Source organism: Pleurodeles waltl, chromosome 3_1 (genome assembly GCF_031143425.1).
Source record: "Pleurodeles waltl isolate 20211129_DDA chromosome 3_1, aPleWal1.hap1.20221129, whole genome shotgun sequence".
NCBI classification, from domain to species: Eukaryota; Metazoa; Chordata; class Amphibia; order Caudata; family Salamandridae; genus Pleurodeles; species Pleurodeles waltl.
This window is the reverse complement of record NC_090440.1, coordinates 430,146,900-430,161,618: the sequence shown is the minus strand read 5'-3', so window position 1 is coordinate 430,161,618 and position 14,719 is coordinate 430,146,900.

Here is a 14,719-nt window from a genome sequence, read left to right as displayed (position 1 = left end):
CCCAATGGTAGCACGGGCAGGAAAACTACTGTGTCCCAGGGATGGGCTTCCCAAGACACACCAAGGGATCAAGCCCCAGGATGATGTCCCTGGAGCCATAAAGGATCAGGGAGGGGCCACATCCCCCCTCTCTTTTGTTTTAAGTGATGGCCTTGAGGTATGGGGTCCCCACAAGGCCCCATTAAACATATTGGACCCGAGGAGATGGGGTTCCCGGAGCCAAAAATGACTCAGGAATGAGAGCCATGGCCCCCTCCCCTTAAATAATATATTTGACCTGGGGCCAAAAATGGGCAAGGAGATGGGGGCCCTAATCACTCCCCCCTCCACAAAAACTTAATATAAATGGCAGCCCCATTTTTCTGTGTTTTTGCAGCAATCCCATGGATGCCCCGCGGGATTGCAGAAAAAAAATCAAAGATTGTTTTTTGTTTTTGCCCCTGAAAGGGTTCCTCTGGGTCACCCTCATCGGGTCTATTCAGTACATTCAGTGTAGGGAATTCATATAAGTACAACTAATTGCTGATAATGTAACATTAATCAAGATTTATCCGTATACACCTTATACGTTAGCCTGATTTGTTACCAGGAGTAATACACTTTTTGCTCCCTCCAAAACTCTCCCTAAGAGAGTTTTGGGCAGCTAAAATTGTATTCCTCCTTATGTTACTAAAATACTTTGGGGCAGACTTATGAAAAGCACCACTTTTCTCTCGCCCCTTAGCGCCCCCCTAATGCCACCATATGTGCTGAGTATTTAAAATATGGTGCACCATGGCTGTAGTTAAGGAACTAGCGTCATCATTTTTTATGCTAGGTCCGTGCTTTGCAGGATTAGCATAACGTTTTTTTTACTCTAATCCTGCAAAGCACCCAAAGGCCCATTGAAACCAAGGAGAGCCTCCTTTTAATGCCTGTGTTAACAATCGTGGAAAAAATGACGCACAGAAATCTGTTAGATTTCTATGAGCCATTCATGAGGCCTACCTTATGGGGGAACACCCGCTTTGCATACATTATGCCTGGTGCAGGCATAATGTAGTGCAAAGGGTTACTAAGCGTAACTTTGTAAATATGGCGCAGTATCTTTGGCCTTCTAACACCACATTAGCGTAAAACAAAAGACGCTAGTGTGGCGTTGGAATGACCAATGCCCTCTTACATCTGGTCTTTTATGCCTATGCTTTATTTACTTCTTGTCATATATCCTCTTGTGACTTCAATATTTGATAAAGTATTACATCTACATTGTTATGTACAATTTTAATTGTAGCTATATTTATTATTGTATCAAAGTGTTTAATCAGATGATTTGAAAAATATTTTTATGTTACGGTTGATGAAAAACTGGAACATTTACAGGCCTTCGTGAAGCGATGTATATAACAGTATCGGCCATTGGTTGTACTTTTATTAGATCACTTATGGAAAGACTATAGCAGTGCCTCCTCATTTTTTCTGTTTATTTTTAACATTTTAGTAATTGTACTTTTGCATTTTCTACGCATAAAATCAAGACTACAAGAACCAGAATGTACAGTAAAACATGACATGGGGTAACATCTGAAAGATGCTTTTATTATGATGTTATTAGACAAGCCACCGGCAATTAGCTGTTTATGATTAGCTGTTATGTAATGTCAGTAACTGAACTCTGACTTTAGACGTTGAAAGCTAGCTTGTATATTCATTTCACAACATATATTTATTTTTTGACATGGTAACACTGCTTCTCCCTAGTCCGCATATTTAATTAGAATTATAACACCCACTCTTCCTATAGCACAGGCATGAAGAAAATAAAACGTGTGCTATAGAACGCATTGTATGAAATATTTCACCCCGATTCGACAACTAAAGGACCTGGGGGACAGATACGAAACACTACTAACGATAAACACGTAACCTTAAGGAAAAGAGTGTATCCTCGGGCGTTGTTTGTGAAATGAAAGGTATCCCTAGATCCGCGTGACTTCATTATTATTTTATATATTTTCATTGTTTTATCGTCAACAAAGTGCTTTACTTTTGTCAAGAGAAGAACTTGGCCCTCAGGTCAGCTGTTTCCATGAAGCACAGCAAACTAGCAGGTTGCTGATTTAGACTGTGCCACATCTCCCAAGAGGGAAGGTACAACGAAGAATATCGCAAACGATGGTTAACATTTAGAAGTAGGCACCTTTTGCTACAGTCCAATTGGCAGCGATGATGATGAGCTCAGGGTAAAGGCAAACAGGGAAAAGACAAACAGGGGCCAAATAGACTTGTCAGAAAGAGCTCCCTGTCCAGTTAAACTGGGTAGGATTAAAGGTGCTCTGCCAAGCTGTTCGAAGAGGAGTAAAGGCATATTGTGAAAGAGATCGTACCTCTTACAAGTGCCAGAGAGATGGGTAAAAAACGCATCATTAGTCTCCAGAGGTCGTAATACTGAGCAAAACAACGCGTTTGAGATATTCCTGAGAACATTTGATAATTACCCATTTAGGTTTAGTGCCATAAAAGTCCGAGTACATGTTCAGATTAAGACACGGCCAGTCCCAAGCTAGAGGTGCTTTGGTCAGTCACTCAGCGTGCTGTGTGGTATAGCCCAATATGAGCAGGGCAATCAAACTCAACAAATGTGCATCCATGCCAAAGGGACAAACAAGCAGCATCCATTTTACCTCTTCTACTACACCCGTGGCTTTTATTCCATCATGATGTGGTTTGGGACCAAACTTGTATTGATCAGGCCATGTCAAAAGGTTGTTTCTGCTTCTCTTGAGGGGTCGACAGAGAATTTCAGGCCATGTGCATACTAATTTCAATTTTTGGACATCACAGGCCTGTGCGGAGTATCACTGGTACCAGAGGAAATGGAATGAGCATGTACATCTTCGATGATTGAGAGAACTGGTGGTGGGCTGTATCATGACATCCAGGGTATAAGGTGGCTGGTAAAGGAGACTAAGGAGGATGGTAAAGGAGGCCAAGGGGGTTAGGAAGATGGACTAGAGGAAAGTGCTGGAGTTATTGTGGTTCTTAACCTTTACGTGATTGTTTTGTCTTTTTGGACCTCTCAATTTTTCAACTCTATTGTAATAAAAGACGTGGAAAACGGATTATAAATCCTGATGTACAAAAGTATAATGAATCGCAAATCATTCACAAAATGGCTTTGACCGTTGAATATGCCTTCTTGATGTACCGTATGTCGGTAAACATATATCCAGTAAAATAATTAGAGATTGTTATTTAGCAAATGTTTTTGGCGATTTCTAAATTGTAATTCACAAATATAGAACAACTATTTGAAGTATAAAGCATTTGAAAATTGCAAATAGTTGCGAAAAGAGGAAATAGCATGTGCAAATTAGCACCAACTTGAATCATGTGGTAACCAGTCACGAGGTATAAAAGGTCACTCAAAATGCTTTGACTTGTTTCTGAATGGCATCACTGTATGCTGTTTTGAGGATGATGCTCGTTGTAAGAACTCATCCGAGGACAAGAGAAGAGAGAATGACTGTGTTTAAACAGACAGATGCGGAGGTGTAGAGTAGGTAGAGATTTAGTAAGGAGTTGATTTCAAACTTAATTTCCTAGTTGGAGCCTGTTTTTACAGGTCCATTCAACGTAACATGGTTATTACTACACGTATTTAATTGTAATGTAGCCTTCACCGCCTTGCATCTGGAAGTTATCAACACACAGAATTAGTTGGTGGGGAAAAATCACAGAGTGCTCGTTCTACAATATGGTGCAATGTTCTAGATATTATGATAGACAATATAACTGCTTTTATCCTTAGACACAGTTGACATACAAGCCACATATGTAGTATTTTATTCTATTTCCAGTTTTCCAAATACAATTAGATATGTGGATGGAACACATATCCCCATTTGTCTACCATCAAAGACAGACTATATTTATAGAAATCATACATGTCACCTCTCTGTAAACATCCAGTTGGTTTGTAATGTCTCATGCCACATAATGGACACTGTCGCCTGTTTTCCAGGAAGCACACACGATTCATATATTTTAGAATTTGTGCTTTGAATAACGAACTATCTGCAGCAGAGGTTGGAGATGGCTGGTTGTTTGATAAGGATACTTGATTAAATATAATATATACATAGGTAATTTAAATATGTTAGCATGAAGAGCCATATATATGCATATTCTTATAGGTAATAATACATATTCAGTAAGACCTTGACTAGGAGCACCTACAGATTATATTCAAGTTTATGAACAACAAGCATTGGCATAGCTAATAGGTCTTGCTTTTGTGGCCTTCTAAGTATTTAGCCATGCGGCACATTATCCAGCTGCAATTAAACTCATTCCTTTTTTTATGTGTCCCGATTACACGAAAACAGCATGCTTATCACATGGCTTCACTTTTAAGAAACATCTACTACGGCCCCCATTCAGGCCTAGCTCCCTGCAAGGGAATTTCAAATAAACAGTTCCTGTTCCCCCGCCCCCAGAAGTCAGTGGGCCTAGCACGTCTTACAGCATCTGCTGTGAAAGAACTAATGATTGCATGGATTGTTCTGAGCTAAAGCCATAACTCTGGAAGTTAACATGCACGCTTGGAAGTGCTAGTGCAGAGACACAACTGTCATAGATTTCTGAAACTTTCAGTTCCCATGCTGAGAATAATATGCACACAATGCACTGAGGAACAAATCGGTGCATAAAATCGTCAAGATGCTCTTGAAAACACTACTATTAGAATCATAAAACATGGATAGTCAGATGAAACGTCAATGACGTTCCGTATCGTAAAACAAACTCTACTGTTCTACAAAACTGACACTCAATAAAAAACACCTCCTCCAAGTGCACCAGCGTTTAAATTAACAATAAGTGGAGTTCATGCCAAATGCTAAATAAGGCATAGATAAAACACACGGGTCTTTGACTGACATCTGCTGAATTACAGACAGATACCACAAAATGCAAATTGGCATTCCTGATTGATGGCACTTGTCAGTCTCTTTATAAAGAGTAATCACAAAGAAAAGTTGGACACATCTTCCTTGTGTTGAGGATTGGCTTAGCGCAGTTCTTGTACATTATTTTGAGCTGACTTACTGACTGATTCTGCATTAAGGGAAATTGTTACTCAAGACGCTCTCTAAGGTGAGGAGTAGAACCCATGACAGATGGTGTTTTGTGGCCATGGTGGCACAAATGTGAAGTACGCCCCAACACCTGCTACTAAATTATTGTCAAATGTGCAACGTTAAATGTTCATTTACTTTTATGAATTTTGACAAAAATCAAATGTACTTTTTAGTTACCTTAAATTCACAAAAATGACATTTCTTTCAGAGCCATTATTTGAAAATGACCTTTTTCATGTACCTGGATTTATGTTAAAAAATGAACATCTGTCAGCTATTTCCATTTTGAAATTCTACTAATAGACTATTTCATTCCACATGATGTTGCAGAAACATCTCCATGTGCACTTTGACTTCTAGTAGTTTTACTAGTGCAAGGCTCAGTTATGACAGACAAACTACTTACAGTGGAAAAATCTTCACTCTATGATTGACCTATATCAGATCTGTGAGTAACATTAACAGTTTAAATTTCCTCCAGGGTATGCGTGATTTATGCCAGAGGTCTGCCTACATCACTACTTTGATGCACCATTTCTACCGGCACATTAGATGTGCATCTGCACATTTTCACAATAGCAGATGCTAATATTTTTTAAAAAACGCCCTAGAGCCTGTAGGTGAATTGAATATCGTCTGTGCCTATTTGCCTGTGAATCTGCTGCTATTATTTGGCATAGGCTCTTTACGGGCTGACTACTATCATACCAAATCATGGTATATTATTGGACTTAGATGAGCTGTTCTGAACCTCTTAACCCACCGACTGCGACAAGTGGCCTTATCTTGTGTTTTTAAATAATAGCAATAATTTTCCTAAAGAGGTACGTAGAGCAGGTGTACCAGCTGATGTGTGCTCTTCTAATGCAGCACCTGCTTGCCTAGATGCTCTACTTTGTCGAACTACAGAACGTTGTCTAAATCTATTTGCATTACTTTTTGTTGTGGATTCCGTGACAGCCACATGTGCTACCATAGAAGTAGCACTAGTTACATTAATAGCTGGCACCACTGTATCCACATCTTCCTGTTTTTCATTATCTCTGTTACTAGAAACAATATCTATAGTCACAGTCCTTCAAAATCAACATCTTCCATATCTGATTGCCCTGCAAGTGGTTAGGTATTTTTGTCAGGGATGTAGATCTATCTGTTTGGGGACATACCATTTCACTAGAGTCCCTTTTATTAATGAACGGTAATGCATTTATTTTATGACAAATTGTTCATTTTATTTGTATTAGATGGTAAAAACTTGAATAGTTTTCAGATGAATTCTGAGAGATGATTTTGAAATCTTCTTTAATGAAAACAAAAGGACAATATTGCCCTTAATTCATTGTTTATGAGTAATTCATGTGGGTTATTATATAGAATATGCTTTAATTTTTTTTATACAAAATGATATCCAATTTCCTCTTTAAGGTAATTATAAAATACCGTAGTTTTTCCTTAGGAACAGAAGAGTGTATAGATGAAACTTCTGAATCTGCCATAGAAGGTAGGGCTGATTCAATCTATTACTCCAAATGGGGAAACAGCCTTCACAACATGATAATTAGCACACAGTGCCTTTATCACACAATTTTCAACATGCACATTTTTACCACAAATGGAGAGTCTAATTAAGGTCCATAAACATGTTTGTGTGTATGTGTATATATAAATATACATTTAAGGGTTCAGGTTTAGGGTTCAGTAGGGGTTTAGGGATGTGTAAGGGTACTGTGTGGTAAAAACTTTTTTAGGGTTTATGGATGGGTGAAAGTATTGAGTGGTAGGGGTGTTTTTAAGATTTAAGGGGTAGGGGTATTTGGTGGTAAGGGCATTTTTAGGGTTTAGGGGTGGGTAAGAATATAGGGTGGTTAAATGTATTTTTAGGGGTTGGGGCGGGTAAAGTTATTTGGTGGTAAGTGTATTTTTATGGTTTGGGGTGGGTAGAGAAATTGTGTGGTAAGGGTGATTTTAGGGTTTAGGGGTGGGTAAGTAAATTAGGTGGCAAGGGTAATTAAAAAAGGGGTGTTTGAGGGCAGGGCCCTTCAAAGTTTAAAATATATCTATCTATCTATCTATCTATCTATCTATCTATCTATCTATCTATCTACATATATATATTTCAAACTAGACTTTCATTAAAGTTTTAAGAAGTCTCAGGACTCCGTTAGGCATTCTGCAGTGAACTGATTTATTGCAAAGGACTTGACAAGTCCTCTGCAATAAATAGTTTGACTGCAAAATACCTCATGGAGTGCTGAGACACCTTAAAACTATGAAGGAAGCCAAGTTTTAAATGTTGAGTGGCGTTACAGCACCACTGCTGGTTTGGAGCCCAAAGGCAAATGCGCCTGATGAAAAAAACAAAGTTTACAAGGATATTATAGTTAGGGTGCCCATAATGCGCTGCTTATGACCTCACATATTACACCACTCATGACATGGTCAGTGACATCACGGATGACATCACTGATGACGTCTCTAATAACATCATTGATGACATCATCATGTGAGTATAAGTGCTTGTATAAATGTGTGAGTGGGAGTGGCTGTATGGGTGACTGGGTGTGTGTTTACTTGTATGGGTGAGTGATGCAGTGTGTTTGTGACTGTATCAGTGAGCGAGTGGGTGGGTCAGTACCTGAAGGGGTGTCTATGTATACGTTTTTGCATATGTGTGTGGACATCTCAGTGACTTTAGGAGAGAGTGAATGAATGTGTGAGTAGCTATATTGGTTACTCACTGGTATGTCAGTCTGTGCATTGGAGAGTGAGTAGGTGTATGACTTGCTGTATGGGTGATCGTGTGAGTGATTGTATGGATGAGTTACTGGATGTGTTAGTGACTGTAATGGTGAATGAGTGGGTGAGTCAGTTCCTAAGTGGGTGTATGAGTGACTGTATACATACATTATAGGCTCTATCAGTGATTGCATGGGAACGTAAGTGAATGTGTGAGTACTTCTGTGTCAGTGATTGTACAGGTGAGTGTCTGGGTGTGTTATTAGTTGGGCAGGTGAGTTACTTTGTGTGTAAGTGTCTGTGTCAGAGAGTGAGTAGCTGTCTCTGTGACTAGATAGCTAAATGTTTGGGTGTGTGACTCCTTGTATGGGTGAGTGAGTAGGTATAATAATGGCTGTGTGGGTATGTTATTTATTTTTGTGAGTGGTTCCACAGGTGTATGAGTTGGCGTCTGAGTGGGTATAAGAGTGTGTGAGTGGGTTTGTGAGTAGTTGTGCAGGTGTATGAATAGCTCACTTAGTAATGCATGATGAGTGAGTCGCAGTGTTAGTGGCTATGTGAGTGAGTGAGTGTGTCTGTCATTAGTCTTGTATGAATGAGTGTGTGAGTTTTTATGTGTTAGGTTGTATAATTGTTTGTATGGGTATATAAGTGGATGTTTGACCTTTTTCTGTGGATGGTGTCATCAGTGATGTCATTTGAGATGTCATCAGTGATGTAACTGACCATGTCAAAAGTGATGTGATATTTAGCTGAAGTACCTGTAACTGCTGAAATTCACTGGTTTTGTATGTGAGCCTAACTATAACGTCCCTGTAAGCTTTGGCTTTTTCAGTGATTTTTTATATTTTTTTAAATGTATTTCCTAACTTAAATGTCCCTGTACCCTTTGTTTTTTTCAGTGAATTTCTAAGGTTTTTATTTAAAATTCTAGTTCCTTCTGTATAACATCCCTGTAACCTTTGTTTCTTTCAGTGAATTTCTAAGGTTTTTTAAAATGTATTTCCTAACTATAGCGTGTATGTAACCTTTGGGGTTTTCAGTGAATTTGTAAGGTTTTACATTTTTTTGTTAACTGTAACATTAGTATAAAATGTGTTTTCTTCAGGGAGTTTATACTGTTTTTTGATTTGTATTTCATAATTGTTACGTCCTTTTTGCTTTTTGTTTTAGTGAATTTATAAGATTTTTTTAAATGTTATTTAGTATAAGGGGTGAGTGCCTGTATAGGTAGGTGAATAGTTGGGTGAGTGGTTATGTGAGTATTAGTATGAGTCTGTCAGTGGGTATGTAATTGTTCATCTGGAATTTTGTATGGGTACACAAGTGTGTGACTGTCAGCGAGTGAATCAGTAGTTTAGGGATTATATTAATAGCTTTATGTGTGTCATTTAAGTTTGTGAATGGTTGTGAGAGTGTTTGAGAAGGTGAGTGACTTGGTGTATGAGTATGTATATGGGTCTGTGAGTTGAATTAATTAGTGAGTGAGTGTGTGAGTGGTGTAATATTGAGTAAGTGAGTGTGTCAGATAAACCCAATGTCTATACAGAAGTGAGCATATGTATTACTGAATTATATATTGTTCGAAACAAAGGTTATTTCTATAGGAGCAAGATGTTTGTATAGATGGTAGGTTTATTTTCTTTGAATGTAAATTACAGTAGCAGAAATGCTAGTACTGCAGATGCACTTCTATCTGAGTCTTCAAAACTCAGTTGTGTGTGCAGTTGTTATAGATCACATAATCTTCTAGAAAAATATAATTTATATTACTGTAAGTGATGAGAGTTTTTAAATTTGTAGGATTGTATTTGGTGCTATGTGTACTTTTTGTAAAATTATCAGTCATTTAAAAAAAAAATTGGAGTAGCGATTAATCACAAATTTTGCGTGTTTTGAGAAAGTTCATAGTATATATGAACACATTTCCTACATAGACTTTCACATTAGTATTGCATTGTTTTGCTGTAGTAAGAATTCATTTTATAAATAATTGAATTGTGAGGATTTTCTTTTGCTGTCCTTTTGTTTAATCGTGATGTCGTCGTTCGTAGCATTCCTTGCGATTAATCACAATTTCAGCATATTTTCAGAAAATTGCAACTACTGATAAACTGACTTCCTAACCAAAGTTTGACATCAGTACTTTATTATTGAGGTTTACTGTTGGAAAGTGGATTATTGGTAGGGGCAGGTAAGTACCTACACTTAGCAATAGGCCGCTAATCCCCACTAGTCCAGTTAGGTCTCAATAAATGAATTGCAGCTCAACCCTTGGTAGCTTGGCACTGAGCAGTTAGGCTCAACTTAGGAGACAGGTGTGTAAAACATTTAAAAATCACAAAACATTAAATAAGTAAAACAGAAAATACAATAAAAATCCAACACCAATTTTTAAAAATAGATTATATTTTTATCTTTAAAAGTACACTAAAATAACAAAAATTCAATGTAGGGAACCGGAGTTATGAATGTTTAAAGTTTAAAAGTAATTCTAGTGCTTACAAGCAAATAGCACTCAAAGGGATAAAAAAAGGTCACACTGGACAGGTACAAAGTCCAAAGTTCAGGCCACCCATGATGTAACTTACTTGATTCAGGAAAGTGGTTTATAGCACCAGCAAAGGGTTCAGAGGCTCTGGTTTGCCTCTTGGTTGGGGTGGAAAACCAGGGGATTGGGAGGCCAACTGTCCAATCACAGGCAGGCCACCACCCTCTTGGATGACCACTTCCTGGGAAGTGTGGAAAAAATCAATCCCAAGGAACAGCATTCCTTAAAAATACAAAATGGCAGAAATTCAATTTTGGAGGTTAGGACTGACTGAGTTCACCCAGTGGTGTGGCTAAGTTTCCATAACACACCCTTCTCCAGTCCTCTCCTAATCTATTCAGGTGGGCACCTGGCTTTCTGCGTTTGCAGGAAATGGGGGAGGGCCACTTGTAGGCCCAAATGTATTTCCCTCTTTTGAAGACCAGTTTGGCTGCTCTCCCCCCACGCTGTTCTGCCATCTGCTGATGCAGATCTCCTCCCCCAGGCTCTTCCTTTGTTTTAATCCCACGCCACTTCACACCTCATCAAGGCAGCCTGGCCAGGCTGCCGGGGGCTGGCCAATCAGAGAAAGGCACTCCAGAGCTGAAACTGGTAACTTTTAGGAAGAGTTCTAAAACTCTTTCTAGGTGCAAGTTGTATTAAATTCAACAATGACAAGTTGTTGGATTCATCACAACAATAAGTTTGATACCAAACTTGAAATATCTAGCTCCTTTTGAGACTTTATTAATTAAAAATAAAGTCTCCTCATTTTAGCCGATGGAGCCCATTCACTACAATGGGGGAAAACATACTTAGCTATCTTTCCCTCACTCGGGCTTATGCATGTTTTTTCATAACATCCATGCTTATTATTACGTTGCACCTAGCCCTAGGGGTACTTAGGACACACCCTAGGGGTGACTTACATGTAAAAGTAAGGTAGTTTAAGGCTTTGGAAGTACTTTTAATTTGAAAGTCAAATTTGAAGGTAACTTTAATTTAAGAGCAGCCAGCAATGCAGGCCTGCCTTTAAAATGACACTGGGCACCTCAGCAGTGCACCTAAGGGTGCACCACCTATGCTGGGGTCTCTAACCGTACATGCCCTACCATATACTAAAGAGGTATACGTAGGTTGATGTAGCCAATTATAATTAGCCTAGTTTGCCCATTCATTTCACGCAGAGCAGAGGCCCTGGGACTGGTTAGCAGTGCCCAGGGCACCATCAGAGTTAGGAAAACACCAGCAAAAAGTGAAAAATGGGGGTAAAAAATTAAAGGGCTTCTGCAATCAGCCCAGTTTTTCCACATGTACAAACTGTTGAGTGTGTGACTAACTTAATCAAAAAGTCCTTGTTTGGTTTTGTTTCGTTTAATCTCAACAACTTTGTTCGTAGCATTCCTCGTGATTAATCACAACTTCAGCTTATTTTCAAAACTCAAAACTACATATAAACACATCTTGTACCTGTCCTTTCATATCAGTATTTCACTGTTGTGGCGTAGAAACTATTAATTGTGTGAGTAATTACATTTTCAATATGTTATTTGCTTTCTTTTTCATTAATCCGCAACATTGTCATTTGTCATGATTACGACATTGTTTGCAACTGTCACATGATCTTTAAATATGGAGATTTAATTGGATAAGAAACAATTCAGTTATCCTCTAGGGAAGCCCACACCCAGTCCTCCCCTTTGGTTTCAACCTGCAGTGGGAGAGGAAGCTGTTTTTGCTGTGCTCAATCTACTGTTGCATCAGGAAACTCTTGTTAATTATTTTTGTTTATTTGTTAATAAAATGTCATCTAGTACCTCTCAGCCATCTGAGTAACTGCCAGATGCGCAATCATCTTCAGATGAAGAACCTGCCCAGAAGAAGCAGTCAATTGCTATGAAATTCTTTGTAATCACTTCAGGAAAGAAGAAAACAGTGGGCTTGATCGCCATCTAGGATTGACTGAGTGTAAGAGTGGTGTACAGGTGATTGGTTGTGTCCGTAAGTGTATGTGTGGATGAGAGAGGGAGTGCATGAGTGCATATGTGGGTTCTTGACTGAGTGTATGCTTGTATCCATAGGTGACTAACTGTCTGGATGAGTGCATGTATGGAAGAGTGACTAGCATGTATGGAAGAGTGACTAGCTGCATGAATGGATGTATTGAGTGAGTAAGTGAGTGGGTACATGACTGGTTGTATGGATGAGTGAGTGGATGAATGCATGAATGGCTTAGTAAGTGAGTGAATGTGTGCATGTATGGGTCACTAAGTAAATGCACAAGAGCATGTATTTCATGAATGAATGGGTAAGTAAGTGGATGAATGAGTGTATGTATGGGTGAGTGACTGGGTGTATGAATGGCTCAATTGAGTGAGTGAGTGGATACATTACTGACTCTATGGGTGAGTGATTGAATGCATGAGTGCACGTATGAGTGAAGGAGTGAGTGCTTGCCTGCATGTATGAGTGAGTGAGTGTGTGAGTGCATATATGGGTTACTGATTGAGTGTATGTGTGCATGTATGGGTGAGTAACTGTCAGCATGACTGCATATATGGTAGAGAGTGGCTGCATGAATGCATGTATTGAGTGATCAAGTAGGTACATGACTGGTTGCATGAGTGAGTGAGTGAGTGGGTGAATGCATCTGTGGGTGAGTAAGTGAGTGCATGGGTGCATGTATGACTCACTAAGTGAGTGCACAAGAGGATGTATGTGTGAATGAGTGAGTGAGTGCATGAGTGCATGTATGGGTACGTGAGTGAGGGTAGAAGTGGATGTATGGGTAAGACAGTGAATATATGAGTGTATGTATGGATGAGTGACTGGGTGCATGAATAGCTCTATTCTGTGAGTGAATACATTACTGGCTGTATGGGTGAGTGATTAAGTACATGTATGAGTAAGTTAGTGAGGACATGACTGTATGTATGAGTGAGTGAGTGCAACTGGGTGTATTTGTGAGTGAGTGTGTGAGTGCTATGTGGGTAAATGAGTGAGTGTATGACTAGTGTATCGATGAGAGCCTGATTGTATGAGTGGTGCGTAGGTGATTTACTGATTGTGTGAGTGGATTTGTGGGTGAGTCAGTGAGTGAATCAGAACACATAAGGGTGAGTGAGTGTGTGCATGAATACATGAGTGCATGTATGGGTGAATGAGTAAGTGCATGAGTGTGTGTATGAGAGTGCATAAGTGGATGTGTGGATGCCTGAGTAAGTGCTTGACTGCATGATTGAGAGAATAAGCGCATGAGTGCATGTATGTAGCAACTACGTGCATGATCATATGCATAGCTGAGTGAGTAACTGCATGAATGCATCTATGGATGAGGAAGTGAGTGCATGACTGGTGCATAGATGACTGAAGTAGTGTATGAGTGGATGGAAGCATGAGTGTCTGAGTGGTTGAGTGGATGTGTGGGTGAGTGAGTGAGTGTATCAGTTGGGAACATGTGACATTGACTCAGTGTAAGAGTGGTTTATGGGCGTGCATGAGTGCACATATGGGTAAATAAGTGAGTGCATGCATGTATGTATGGGTGACATCAGGACACATCGCCTACAAGACAGGACAAGAAATGACGCACGTCCTCACTTGCGAGTAAGAAATCAAAGCATCGCTGACTTTTCCTATGTACGCTCCTCGTGCGGCTTAAGTTTTAATGCTAACCAGATGCTTTGTGTAAAAACAACATTTCGATTGTTTTCTATGGAGTAAGTTTCTTTTTGCCTTACAAATTAATATCTTGAATGTTGGATTTTTGTCGTTTTGGTCTTTTTTGATTTAGATAAATATTACCAATTTTTCTAAACTGGTGTGGTGTCCATTTTGTAGTGTTTTCACTGTATTGCTATGTGTGTTTTGGTACACATAGTTTGCATATTGCCTTTGAGATAAGCCTGGCTGCTTGTGCCAAGCTACTGAGGGGGTGAGCAGGGGTTATCTTACAGTATCTTAAGTGTATATCTCCATTGCCCTGACTAGAGTGAGGGTCCCTGCTTGGACAGAGTGCAAACTGACTGCCAACCAGAGACCCCATTTCTAACAGTGATTGACTGAGTACATTAGTGCATGAATGGGTAAGTGAGTGAGGGTATAAGTGGAAATGTAGGTAAGTAAGTGAATGTATCAGTGGATATATTGATGAGTGGGTGGGTGTATGAAGGGCTCCATTGAGTATGAAATTGGATACATTACTGGGTGCATGAGTGAGTGAGTGTATGAGAGCACACACAAGTGAGTAAGTGGCTGCATGTATGAATGAGTGAGTGGATCAGTGTATGTATGTATAAACAAGTGAGTGCACATGTGGATGTATGGGTGTGTC